At 43.2% G+C, this 14567-nt stretch overlaps 1 pseudogene; it reads right to left on the bottom strand.

Moving 5' to 3' along the window:
• Positions 1–13286, bottom strand: part of LOC146870907 (acidic mammalian chitinase-like) — a 206756-nt pseudogene extending 193470 nt beyond the window's left edge.
• Between the last annotated feature and the right edge of the window lie 1281 nt (positions 13287–14567).

The following is a 14567-nucleotide window of genomic DNA, read 5'->3' as shown; positions in this document are numbered from 1 at the left end:
CGCGTTTTGGGACCCCCCTTTTATCTCAGCCCCCGCTTGACGAATCCCCCAGGATAGGAGCGGAGCGTAGCGCCCCACCTATTTTGAAAAATTCGCGAGGATTCGTCAACCGGCGCCAAAGTTATTCAAAATAGAATGTTGCGGATTTCCTATGGAAACGTGGTCCTAACTATAACTACCTACTGGCGACCGCCAGTAGGTAATATATATATATATATATATATATATATATATATATATATATATAGATATATATATATATATTTGAATTAGAACTAAAGTTACTGTGCCGTCCCATTACCAGATGGATGTTTGACAAATTATTATGCAGGATGAATCTCTGATACAAAACATGGGCAATTTCATTAAGTTATTTTTATAGATAAACATAGCCGTGGCAAACTTCTTGTTTTTTGGGACACGTTAAAAGCTGCTGTTAGGAGCTTTATTATCTATACTAAAATTGAAAATATATTTAGAACATACTGCCTCATTAATATTTTCTTATCACTCTCCAGAGATGCAAAAAAGTAAAATACATATTAAAAGATTAGAGTTTAATAAAGACTATGGAGGAATGGCCTTACCTAACATCAGACTTTATTATGTTACTGCCCCTGCGATTATGGCAAATTGTTGGAATACTAAAGATCTATAATTAATTTCATGTTTCTGGATCAGATGAATTATTTACCAGCAATCATAAAAATGTTGAGATGCCTCCAAAAAGGTACAAGGCAAATCAAATGCTTGAGTAGGGGATGTAAGGAGGCACGTTTAATAGGGTTAAATGCAGAATTACTCATTTTGCATAATTCAGCACAATCTTGCGGAACTTTTAAGTAGTTCTGCGTGAGTACGCTACAAGGAATTACACAATTTACACCCACCCCCACTTTTCATACTAAATTATGTTATTTTACACACATAAGCTCCTAAATAAGATATGTTCAAGCACATTGCATGTGTTTTCAGATATTCAAATTATATCCTCAGTGGATGGTGGCACATTGTCAAGATGTGTCAAAAAAGGGGCTATCTTTTGGAATAAAATGTATTAATTGATAAGTTTTAGAGCAAAACTAGATTACCCAGGGAGAAGAATGTATGTATAGAGATGTCAATTGCTTATTCACTGATTATACAGTGCTGGAAATTTGCAAAGCTCTGAAAACTTGGTTTATGAATGACCTTTTTTTCCTACACAGTTCGAAATTGCATATTAACTTTAATATATGAAATTTGAATTTAACCTGCTGTTTATTAGCATAATCGGCAACTGAAATGTATCCAATAGCCTACCCAATACAAAATAGGATTAAAGTACTAATAGACCCAACCAGTAATAGCTATTAATGGTGCCAACATGTAGGGAATTTAAAATTGCAAACTTTTGTCCGAGGCCATGAAGGACAATAATGATGATTTTTGGAGGTAATGAGTATCAGAGGTCATCAATGTTCTAAGACTTTTATGAGCCTTAATCTTACTAGTAACAAATTTCCTTAGCCCGTGCCTGCAACTGTAATGAACAACAATGTTCCATGCAACGTGTTTATGTTTTCGTAATTTCTTCAGATTTTTACAAATACTGGGAAGAGATTTAAAAATGGCAAATTAACCGCGGCTGCTGCTGTTTAGCGGGGGTAGCGGGGCGGGGGGAGAGATGGATAAAAAAAAGAAATCCATTTACCTGCAGACCGGCCACTGCCTCTCGGTCCTCTTCCGTCATCGATGCAAAAAGCACACAGGCTCCCATAGCCGATCACAACGCTGCTGTCACCAGCATGACAGCAGCGTCGTGATTGGTCAGAGCGCTGTGGTACAGCGCTCATAAAGCGAGTGGGAGCCTATGCATGTTCTCCACCCAGGCTGTGCAATACAGTCGGGTGGAGAACATGCTAAGTGCGCATGACGATATGGCCGGCCCAAGTCGACTGGCCAAACTGTCATGTGCATTTAGAGAGTACAACCACTCCGCCCCCGGCCCTGCTCTGGCCAGCCCAGCCCAGCCCGCCCCGAAGCCAATACAGAATAATAAACTGATAATAACATTGCGTTATAATCATTTTATTTTTCATTTTTGTACTGCTCACAGAAAAGAGGGGCAATGCTCCTTATCAGAGGAGCCGTTGCTGCAAATTAACCCAATATTAGCTGTTTTCAGGGTTTTGGTGCTTGTTTAATATTTCAGTATTCCCAACCACTAAGAGGGAAAATCAGAAAATCCGACCAAGCAGAGCCCTGCCTTGGATATAGACGGGACTCGGTGATGAAGCATGCCACCAATGGTAGGTGAGGGCTGCATGTTCGAAAAATAATCAGTTTCTCTTATGAACGGACCACTTCCACTGCCATCTTTACCGCTTTTATTAAGTTGTCAATGGCCTGTTGCAATATAATGTAAAAGCACCACAATATTGACTTTATCCTCTCAGCTTTGCCCAAAGACCTTGGATTGCTGCTGTTGATCCACTGATCCCATCCCGTGCCCAATAATGAGGGTGTTTTTTTCTTCTTTGCTGTGAGTGCCGGGGCAGCTTACAGCTGTTCCAGTGTCCTGTTCACAGTTACAAACACTAGGGCCGCTGTCCACTGTGCAGGTCCTTCTTCATCCACACCATACAAGGACAGCTGGGACAGCTGCCACCGCAGCCTCCTCTAAATTTCGATGTTCACAAGTGCAGCTGTCAGCTCTCCTGCTCCATCTTTTCCCTCCATATATTGAAGGTGAAGGAGGACTACGGAGAACTGACAGCTGCTGCACCGGCACATTGTTGATAACTGTACTCTTTTTTACGATTTTTTAGTTGATGTTCATGAACATCAGGTTTTTATTTAATGTGGCGTTTTATCCTCATTAAAATAACATTCTAAAACAAGTGTTCCCTTTGTTACTGGTGTAGCATGTTTTTTTTTAGTGATGTTCATAAACATTGGGAAAATTAAACTAATCAGAATGCTGCTTTTTATTTTTCGAATTTTTCAGATGTTTGCATACATTAAAGAATATTTTCAGATCATGTCCATGCACGAAGGCCACTTTTATTTTTATTGTATATTACCAAACCCACCAAAAGTAACAAATGAAACCAATCAAACATTTCCTGCCTAATTCAGTGTACCTTGATTGTGGCTTTTTTTCCTTTGGCTAATATTGCCTTTGGAAATTTCTACCTTTATACAGAAAGCTACATGTGCACCTTGACTTTGCACTGTGAATTTCCAATGTTTTGTGTTTATTTATCCATGGAGGGCATGAATAATGCAAAAACAGGTTTTTCTAAGGAGCCTTGGGTCAACCTTAACTACAAAGGTGGAAATGCATTTAAATATAGATAATAATTACGGACTTCTCCTTGAGGGCGTTGACCTGCTGGTAGAGCTCTGGGTCATTCTCTTCATAAGTGGTGATCTTGTGGTTCTCCATGCTGGCAAAGTGCGTACACAGCAATGGGTCCACAACTGCCTGCCATTATGTCGCTGGTGCTTCTCTGTACTGTGACCAGTTGGTGAAGTAGTAGGACAATTTGTAGGCTGAGCCTAGAAAGAGAGAACAGAGGATGGTGTGGGTGGTTGCAGAGGATGTCAAAAGCTTTTGTGGGTCCACCTACAATAGGATCCATGCCTCTAGAAAAGGTATGCCAAAGTAAAATGCTTTATTGGCCTTGTGGACAACCTTGAATACACCGGGTGATGCTCTATACCAGGCCTGATCTGGCACCTGTCATAGTCCTCTAGCCCACAGCAGTTATAAAATGGTTCCAGTGCTCCCAAGCAGTGAGCAGCTACCAACCACCAAATGCTTTAAAAAACAAATTAATTTTAAGAGTAACAGTGGGACTTTGTATACTTAGAGCAAGCCACACTCTGCGCACAGACCCTCTACCTCATTTAATAAGCTTCTTAAAATACATGTCTCACATGCATGATGAAAAGTGTTATGCTTCCAACCCAGCACCCTGCCTGTTCAATGAGAGTTTGGAAGATGGCGTCAGTGGGGCAGACCACCACATCTGCTTGACTGGCCAGTATGCTAAAGGCCTGCCCTGTGCCATCCGGGTGCAGGCCTTTTCTGCTTGAGTCAGCTCTGGGTCTTGGTGGAGCTGGCGGGCTTTGAGCCCCAACAGCACCTCAGCAGTGAGGTTTACATGGGAAAGTTTGTATGGTAAATACTTGGGATGGTGGAAATGGGCCTGGTGATTGTGCACCACGAATTGACATTGTGGAAAAAGGCACAGCCACAGTGTTGCATAAAGGGAAACGTTCAAGCTGCCATGGCAATATGTGTTCGACCTATGGGAGAGCGTAGAGCAGGGCATGGCAATGTGTGCCATACATATAGGACAAGGTGGATGTTGACATAGCAATCTGTGCTACACACTTGGCAGCATTGAAACAGGAATAGCAATGTGAGCTTCACATATAGCATAGTAACCAACCTGTGGCGGCAACGTTCGAAATCCATAATAGCATTTGGAAACTGTAAAGGCAATGGTGCTTTCAAACCTGCAATGTGAAATCGAGCATGCCAAAGTGTTCTGTGGGAGAAGCACATCGTGGGAATTGATTTTGCAATAGATGCTGTATGGACTGTACAGGAGGAAAAGGGCAGGCCCTTTACATATGTGGCAATGTGAGTGGTATCATGGCAATGTGTGCTATGTGTAATGTGGGATTGAAAAACAGAATTGCAATGTGCCTCATGCGTACTGTATGTTATAGAAACAGGTGTGGAATTTTTTTGTGCATTTATATAATTGTATATTTTTAGCACTGAGTAAAATGCGGATCCACACTTGAATTTACATGTATACTCATATTTGATGCCATTACCTTTGAAACAAATTTACTATGACACATTAAAGTGCCTTTTCCTGGCTTATGTTAACGAGGCCTCGGGCTTCAACTACATCTTGTTCAAAAGGGATGTCTCCCCCTGCATGTTCACTGTTTATTATTTCTGCAGCACATGATGATGGTGATGATGATGAAGCAAATTTACAAAGCACAAAGATTCTCCTAGTAGTGTCCTTGCGCTAATTAAAGAGCAAGCCAAATTACAGTGTGAATAACCACGTTTTCAATTCCTTCCTGAAAGCAGGTTCCGTAGCTTCCTGTCTCAGATGCATCGGAAGACAGTTCCATGCACATGGCCCTAACAAGGAAAAGGAGCACCTGCAAATCGTTGACAGTCTCACACTCGGCACTCTGGCCAAAGCCAGATGTGAAGACCAGAGGCTCCTCGCAGGATTGTAGAAAAGAATATGGGAAGCCAGATAGCCTGGACCAATATTGAGGAAAGCACGAAAAATCAGCACAAAGGTTTTGAGCAGAATTCTCCTTCTTACTGGGAGCCAGTGCAGAGAGGAGAGTTGACTCAAGATCCTCACTCTCTGGTGGATTTGGTATGAGGCGCGCCGCAGCGTTTTGCATCACCTGCAGTCTATGGATAGCATATTCTGGCAGGCCAAGAAACAAGGCATTAGCATAATCGAGTAAAGTTATGTTTCTTTCTTTCCATTCACGTTGTGCTTGCTGTTCTTGAAGATAACTTTCTAGCATGGGCTCAGTAATGTTGTGATCATTCAAGGTCTCTCCTGCTAGTTCACTGTACTGTATTCATTCACCGTAGTTTACTTTTGGTTTGTAAATAGTTTGTCTGCACATTTTGTATATAGTTCTAATTGTACTAAAATCAAAAGGTACATGGTTAATGCCAGACATAATTAATGCCAGCCATATAAAGTCTGGAGCATGTTCACAGAGACATGTTAAAATACACAGGTGCTTACTGGACAAGTTGCATGCTGCTGTAAGTATATCCTGAACTATCTCATGCTGTCCATGGGCATCATTTAGAGTTCACCAGGGGTCAGAGCCGCTACCCTTGGATTGCCTTTTGCTACTCATGGCACTGCTTTTGCAACCCCTGGTCTCAGAGGTGGCAAAATCAGGGCCTGGAACACAGGGGTGGCTCTTACATACTGGGCGTTGGTTGGAGCTCCACTTGCCTGGTTTCTGTCAATTTTTTTGTTATACAAATAGTGAATAATATTATTCACTATTAGTGTAATAAAAATAGAGTACATTAGCTGAAATATGACCCTATCTGGAAGCTAAGGTAAGTATGGAATGCTGTTAAATGTATGTTGTATGCATGCTCACATGTGAGAGTGTGCTTACATGCACGAGAGTGTGTGAATGTGTTAGCATGTGTAAGCATGTGTATGTGAGTCAAAGTAAAGGTCAAATGGTGTGCATTGTCACTTCCATTACCCCAGGCATTTTGGTGAATTGACGTCCATGATACTGTCCAGTTATCAAAGGAAAGTGCTGCAAATATGACTTATAGGCATGCAAATAGGATGCCTCTGTAGTGTTAAACAGGTGACCAAAGACATGACTAGCAGTCAAAGAGTAAATGGGAGACTGAACGCTGCAGGATGTGTTTCACACTGCGTGGAGTGAAAAGATGCTTACCATTCACTCATGATGGAAAGTGGTTGGCTTTTATGTGAACAGTGGGAGGGAGGGCTAAAACGATATGCTGTAAGTTTCTTTTCCTTTCTGATTCAGAGCAGTTTATTTGTTTTCCTGCAACTGAAAACTGTCAGTCTGTTCCGCGGTTCAAGCTCCCACCGACGGCTGCTCCTCCACTATAACATAAGAGGATCGCCCCCTGCTGCGAGCCAGCTGAAGGAAACGGGAAAAATAAAATGATAATAAATTCAATTTATTATCATTTTATTTTTCCCATTTCCCTCTAGAGCCAGCCAAGTCTGGGCAGGGTGGGGCTTGGCTGTTATCACAGCCAGGAGGAGAGGAGTTGTACACACTGTAAGTGAGCATGACGGTTTGGTCGGCCGTCTTAGGTCGGCAAAACCGTCATGTGCACTTAGGTTTCGGCAAAACCGTCATGTGCACTTAGGTTTCGCCAACCCAGCTGTGTTGCACAGCCGGTTTGGAGAAACAGCACAGACTCCCAGGTACTGACTGAGCAGCAAACAAAGCCCCTAAGACCAATCCTGGTGCTACTCTCATGCTATTAAGAGCAGCGCTGGCAATGGCGTAACAAAGGCCCCAGCAACCCCAGTGGTGCGGAGGGCCCCCTCTGCACAGTACCCTGGCTGGAGAGCTCCTGAGTGTGGCCAGAGGGGCCCCCCCTCCATGTACTTTGCAGGGGGGTCCTCAAGTTTTGTAATGCCACTGAGCGCCAGGATTGGGTGGGGAACCTGTGCTGGTGCCCGATACCATCAGAAGAGAAGAGGAGCACAGAGGCAGCCGACAGCATTGGAACAGGTATTTTTTTTTATTAGTATAATTATTTCCCTAATCCCCTGTCCCATCCACCCCTCCCCCGCACCACCCACTTGAGTTTTGTAGCGGCCGCCAATGGCTCCCACCTGTTCTCTTCACCTGCGCAGCAACAGGCAGTGTGACGTTCTAAGGGACCAAAAACACCTTGATGCTGATGCTGTGTAGAGATGAACCACTCAACCAACATGGACAGCAGCACTAAAGCTCAGGATAGGCAGTCACAAATCTGTACTCTGGCCGAGTTCAGGATCTTCACCTCAGGCACAAGTACAACCGGGATGGTGCTTGTCACAAAAGTACTCAAAGGCTGCTGTCGTGCCATCACTGCTGCTACTTTCCATGGGCATGTACCATGCTTTTAATTTAAAATAGCACTTCTGAAGCACAAAGGAGTGGCAGCAAATGGTGTGGCAATTAGATCACATGTTGCTAGGTGCCTGAATAAGTTTAAGGTAACAGGAGATGGGCAAAAAGGAATTAAAGAAATATCACGTGCTTCAGGATTCAGGATCGGCCTCAAGCGCTGCCGAATCAATTAAAAAAACAATACTCCCTGGCACTGAAGGGAACCTATTTGTGTATGGATTAATTCTTTGTGAAGGGGCAGAATGCAGTCACTCACAGTGAAGCTAGCCAATGACTGAAGGGCTCCATCACAGTGTTCCATGCTGTAAATTCGAGTGGGTGGAAGAAAGATGTTAAAAAAGCAACAATAGACCAATGAATGAAGAGCTGGCAGAAACCCCTATAAGTAAGTTTGTTATATATATTTTTTTGTAAAATCAAAAGGTCTTTGCTAACACCAGACCTAAAAAGGAAAACACCTTTCACCGTTTTGGTTTCTTTTCCCAAAACAATTAATGCTCTGTTAGAAGCTGAAGCCTCACAAAGTAATTAAGTTTTTTTTTTGTTATTAATACCGTCAGACGAATTCACATTCCCGTCGATGTTGGTGTCACACATGACATACCAAAGTCATACTACCTCCGACAAAACAGAAGTACTGATCTTTGGGAAGAATACCACTGCATGGGACCACAGCAGGTGGCCAGCAGAACTTGGACCAACACCCACTCCAATAGACCACGCACGCAACCTAAGCATCATCCTCGACAGCCAACTGACCATGAAACATCAAAATCTTCAGATGGATCTTAACCAACACGAAAGACCGTCACACCACCGTCGTCACAAGCAGCCTTGGCTACGGCAACGCTCTCTATGCCAGAATTTCCACACAGCTCCTCAAAAGACTCCAGACCATATAGAACACTGCAGCCAGACTCATCCTGAACCTCCCCAAACAGACCAGCATCACCCCTCACCTCAGAAACCTCCACTGGCTCCCCATCCAGAAAAGATGCCAGTTCAAGATCCTCACACAGGCATACAAAGCTCCACACAACCAAGGACCATCATACATCAACCATGGACTAAGCTTCCACCTCCCTGCAAGACACCTGTGACCCACCTCGCTCGCCCTCGCACACCCCCCCACATCCATCACAGCTGCAATGGTGGCCACTCCATCTCCTACATCTCTGCCAAGACCTGGAATAAACTGCCACTCCACCTCCGAACAGCACCCTCCCTGGCGAACTTCAGAAAGAAACTCAAGACGGAGACACAGCTCTCCCAGCGCACAGGTACCCTTAGGGGTGACAGTGCTGCACTTTACAAATACTGTTTGAAGATACATAGGTACTGCAAAACAGAAATGTCACACATATGCATGCTGCAAATTTGACAGCTGTGCTTACTAAAGTTATATATGCACAGGACTCAGACTTGTATCTTTTTTATTTTATTTATTTAGATTTTCGCATATAGCAGAAAAGAAAAAAAATGACCACTGGCAATTCAATAGCACATGAACCGTGTGTAATAAAAAACAAATTAGAAGAAGTATTCCATTTCATGAAATGAGGTCTTGAGCACATTCAATGTAAATGCAATTCCTGATAACTACCGTCCAATATCCACTATTCCTACTCTAGCAAAACTAATGGAGAAGTGCGTCCACTCCCAACTATGCAACCATATAGCCCAATTCCAACTCATTGACCAGTTCCAATCAGGCTTTAGGCAGAAACACAGCACAGAAACGGCCATGACCCACATCGTCGATGAAGCACTCAGAATACTAGATCAAAACGAATCCTGCCTCCTAATCCTCCTAGACTTTTCATCAACCTTTGATACGGTCAAACATATCAGTCTCCTCGACCTACTTGAACACAGAATGGGCTTATCAGGAGCTGTCCTAAAGTTGTTCGCCTCCTTCTTAGACAACCAAACTCAAAGAATCAAGATTAACCAATTGCTATTCTCGACCGCACCCATCAACCTGGGAGTCCCTCAAGGTTCCGTCTTATCTCCTACCCTCTTCAATCTATTCATGGAACCTTTAACCGAAATTCTGAAACTCTCCAAAATCCATTACCACATGTATGCGGATTATACACAACTATACCTAAAAATATCATCGCCGGATGACATCTGACTACTAAACCCAACTTTACAAAAAACCCACATCTGACTAACAAAAAAACACCACAAACTCAATGCGCTCAAAACTGACTTTCTCCTAATCTCCCCACCACAAGGACAAGGTTACGTAGTAAACTGGATGAAACACCTAACAGCCCTAAATTGCAACCCTCACATTATCAATTCCACAAGATCACTGGGAATAATACCAGACAAGAATTTCAACATGAGGGAACACATCAGCACAGCCACCAGAGGAGCCAACTTCCATATGAGCTTTCTTAGAAAACTAAAACCCTTCCTCAACGCCAACGACTTAAAAACAGCCGTTCAATCTCTAGTGCTACCCAGAATAGACTATGGGAATACAACCTTATATGGCTTGCCGAGATGCAGTCTGTCTCCTTTAAGAGCCTCACTAAACGCAGCTGCAAGGCTTGTCACTGGCTCCAGAAAGAATAACCACATCACCCCGGATCTAAAGGAACTGAATTGGCTCCCTTATGAGGCAAGAGCGCAGCTAAAGATTGCATGCATGACGCACAAATCCCTGCACCTCAATACACCAAAGTATCTAGTCAATAAACTCGAATTATTAGGCAATAGCAGAACTCTGAGAAGCACCAACACCCTGCTATTAAAACCACAAAAATGTAGGAAGAAGAAAACCTACACACCACTTTCTCTGGCCTAGCACCCAGGATATGGAACGCCCTGCCCCAAGCAATCAGAATGAACCCCTCCACCACCTCATTCAAAAATGAAGTCAAATTACTTCTGATGAATAAAACTCTCTCGTGATCCCAGCCCTGATGCAAGTTGATACCAACCAGAAGCTACTCATCAACCAAGAGCCGTGTTGATCTCTAATCGAGAATGACTAACACAATCATGACCTTCTACAAGAACTAACAACATATACAATCTCTTCTTAGATACTCATTTATATGTGACTAGCCTGCAACTTCTCTTTTGACGTAACTTTTGTAAAGCGCTCTTATACCCTCGTCGGGTCTAGTCCGCGCTATATAAAACCCTATAAATAAAAATAAATAATGTAGCCATTTCTGTGGCCATATCGATATAGTCCCAACTTCGTGGCCTTTATATACAATACGTTAACATTCTCCTCTCTGCTTTCCTCCCTCATGAACAGTACAGTGGTTAATTCGTAAACAAATAAGGGTTGGGGCCCTCGTCAGGAGGCCACCACAGTTTGCACAACACTGAACTTCCACAACTACTTAACCATCACACTGAAGTGTGACAGTGCAGACTGTAAGAGGCCGCCAAAGCTTTAAGAATGGCTTGGGTGGCAGGTATCAGTTGTTGTTAATGTATATTGAATTAACAAACAACTATTTTTCTGCTCATCTTTAAATTACACTAACAGTGCCACTGTAAATCTGATATCAGGATTACCGCTGTCTTCAGTGATGCACAGTGAAGGCCTCGCAGGAGAGAAAATAACGTCTCCTCGTGAGATGGTCAGTGCCATTACTTCCTATGGTCGTGCTTGAAGCTAAAGCAGCCTCTTCAAATGTTATGTTTATAATTTTTATGTACATGTTTTAATGATATTAACTTCGTATTTATTCTGGCTGTGTGTGTTTGCGTTGATGGTTTTAACATTTTGTATTTGTGCCTGTGGGCACTGTTTAATATTTAAAATAAAAATGTATATGTAGGCAAAAAAAATCAATTCTTGTGTGACATTAAAGATGTGTGTGTGTATTGTGTGTGACTATAAACAGCGTGAGCTTATAACTGACAACACTCAAAATGTGTGCATAAAAATAGTATTAATATTGAATAGTGTGGGTGTGTGTGTTCGCTCAGGCAGCTGAGAAGATGTAATATTGCAGTTTGCAAAGCTCCTGAAAGGAGCGGTGTAGCAATGCCTGGCCTACCTCGTTGCAGAAAGAAACATGTCCGAGGTGTAATGATAAAAGGTTAGGCACACACCTTAAAAGGCGCAGGTTCGTCAATCTAGGATCCCCACGTTAATTTAAGGTTCCCACGCGATGCTGTCAGGAGGAGATTGCCCTAGTGTTGGCCCCTGAGTCCAGCTGGGGAATCCCCTCCTGGGACATTCACTGACATAGGCTGACTGCGGTCTGTCTCTACAAGCTCCAACTCCTTCAAAGTCAATCTCTGAGTGGTGGTCTCGCTAGTCATCTCCATTTTGTCTTTAGGTAACTGAAATTCATGGAAAGATTGATATTAATGTAAAACCCATCTTCAAGAAAGGGTATATTCGCCTGCCCACGAAGTATAGGGTCATTAGTCTAACTCACATCATTACCAAAGTATATTCAGAGGTTATACGTCATCATCTGAATGAATGGGTTTGATTCATGAGCTTATGTGTGTTGTGCTAGGTGGTTTTCGTCACAATCACTTCACCAGAAATCACATTTTGTGCAGTGTGGGCTAAAGCTCAGATGGGTGTCTGTTCTGTTGTTTTATAGACTCTGAGCAGCCTTCCACTTAGACGAAGAGTGACTCTGGTGGAAGCCAGCTACTTGGACTATCCCCCTAGACCTGTTATCAATGCTTTGACCATTTCATGATTCTAGTTAGACACGGGCCGCCTATCAAGACGCACCGGTATTAATAATGGCATCCGCAGGGCTGTGTTCTGGCCCCAGCCCTATTAATCCTGAATCTTGAACACTTACCTATGAAACTAAGCAAAGCAAACTCATTTACTCCGAAGATTGTTGGGATTTTCAAATGACAACAGGCACCACTGGATAGAGAACATGCGTCTGTGAGAGAGCATGTGTATGTGTGAGCCTGTCTGTGTGTCTATGTGTGATTCAAAGTGAGAGAGCATCAGTGAAGGAGTGAGTCAGAGTGATAATGAGTGATAGGAAGAGAGTACGATTGAGAATACATGAGAGTGAGGGAGAAAGACAGTGAGTGTAACTCAGTGTTACTGTATGTGAGATTGAGTGAGTCACAGTCTGAGTGAGTCTTAGTGAGTCATTCAATGAGTGGGACAGAGTGAGTCAGAGTGAGAATGAGTGAGTCTAGGCGAGTCAGAGAAAGATTGATGGAGTGTGAATGAGTGAGACTGTATGAGTATGAGTGAGTCAGGGTGATATTGAGTGAATCAGAATCAGTGGGATGGGTGCATCAGTGCGAATGAGTGAGTCAGAGTGAGTGAATGAGACAGACTGTAAATAAGTGAGTCTTAGTGAGCTAGAGTGAGAATGAGTGACTCAGAGTGAGACTGAGTGGGGGGCGTGGCTTGGCGCCCGACGCAAATGGTAGCGTTCGTGGGACGCTCCGCGAAGCAAGCCCTGGAAACCACACCCTGCGGGTTTCCTCTTCACAACGGTGAGGAGTTTTGGATGTCGGAAGATGTCCTGACTTGCACGGAGCGCTCTCCAGGATCTTCTCCAGCCTGTGACACCGGTAATCCACTGTGACGCGCTCGGCATTTGAGCAGCACTGCCCGTGGCCGCCATCTTGCCTGCAACGTCCTTTCTCAGGAGAAATCCCAGCGAGAGAAATGTGGCGCGCCTATGCGTGTGGTGATTTTTTTCTGCTGAAAACTTCAATATTTTGAACTCCGAGGTCTCAATACAAGTGGGGCCTTGTATTTTGCTCAATGTCCATTACTATTCTCTCTTGCTTTGCTCATGCCAAAGTCTGCTTTAGAGGTTAGTCTGTCATGGATCCCTGACAACCTCGCAGATTGCCCTTCTCCTTTGATATCGGAGATGATATCTTTTGCTATTTATATCTGATATACAATGTTCGTTCTATCATATTCTTGCCTATGAGCCTGGAGAAAGCCCTGGTTTTCATGACTGATTAAATAAGGTGCGCTTTGGCTGCTGTGCCTTTAAATCCTGTGCAAGCTTTCTGTTTTTGGAAAACACTTGGTTATAATTAAAAAGGTTTTCACTGTAGTCACCAAGTTGCCTTAGACATTTCACCAACAGGGAGAAAGGTATAACAAAGGTATACCTTTGGACACTGGCAATTATCAACGGAGGTGCTCATACCCCAACCTTTTGTGTGCAAAAACAGACGTGGAAGCCTGTTTGCATGACCCTCCTTACCACCTAACCTTTCTCTTTTGATTATGTTGCTTGTATTGAATTCTATTTACGGCTCATTCAACAATACCTCTTCACAAGGCGTGGTTTTGGTTTCGCTAGAACATAGCAATACTAAGTTTTCTCACATCATTTCCTTGACTTTCATATGGGAAGACTTAAACTAGGCTCCTAAGCGCCATGCATCACGCATACGTTCATCAAAAACTCTAGAATCTTCTCTGAATTCAAGAGATGGAAGAGTCATTGGCATCTGCTTCCAAATCTTTATCTCCCTTGAATGTAGGCACTTCTACATCTGGCAAAGCTACCACCAAAAGACTAAAAAAGGACCCACCTTCGCCACCAAAAGCTTCTTCTCCTGTATCTTTGGATGTAGTATTGGAAGAGATACCGAAGCTTCGCCCCTTTATGGAAGATACTTCCACAAAGCTGCAATTCCTAACGGAAAATTGGTCTCAGATGAATGAGCATCTCACCACGGTGGAACAAAGTATCTCTTCCTTCAATCACACTCATGAGAAGGTAAATACACTTCAGTCTCAGGTTTCATTGCTACACCAACAGGTTGAGGATTTGGAGAACCGAAATAGAAGGAACAATCTTCGCATTTATGGTCTGCCAGAAGGCTCAGAGGGGCCAGATCCCTTATCTTTTTCAAATCCTTTCTTCCTAAAATATTGC

This window comes from Triturus cristatus, chromosome 1_1, assembly GCF_964204655.1.
Source record: "Triturus cristatus chromosome 1_1, aTriCri1.1, whole genome shotgun sequence".
Classification (NCBI taxonomy): Eukaryota; Metazoa; Chordata; class Amphibia; order Caudata; family Salamandridae; genus Triturus; species Triturus cristatus.
The sequence above is the reverse complement of the archived record's forward strand: the minus strand, read 5'-3'. Positions and strand labels throughout refer to the sequence as shown.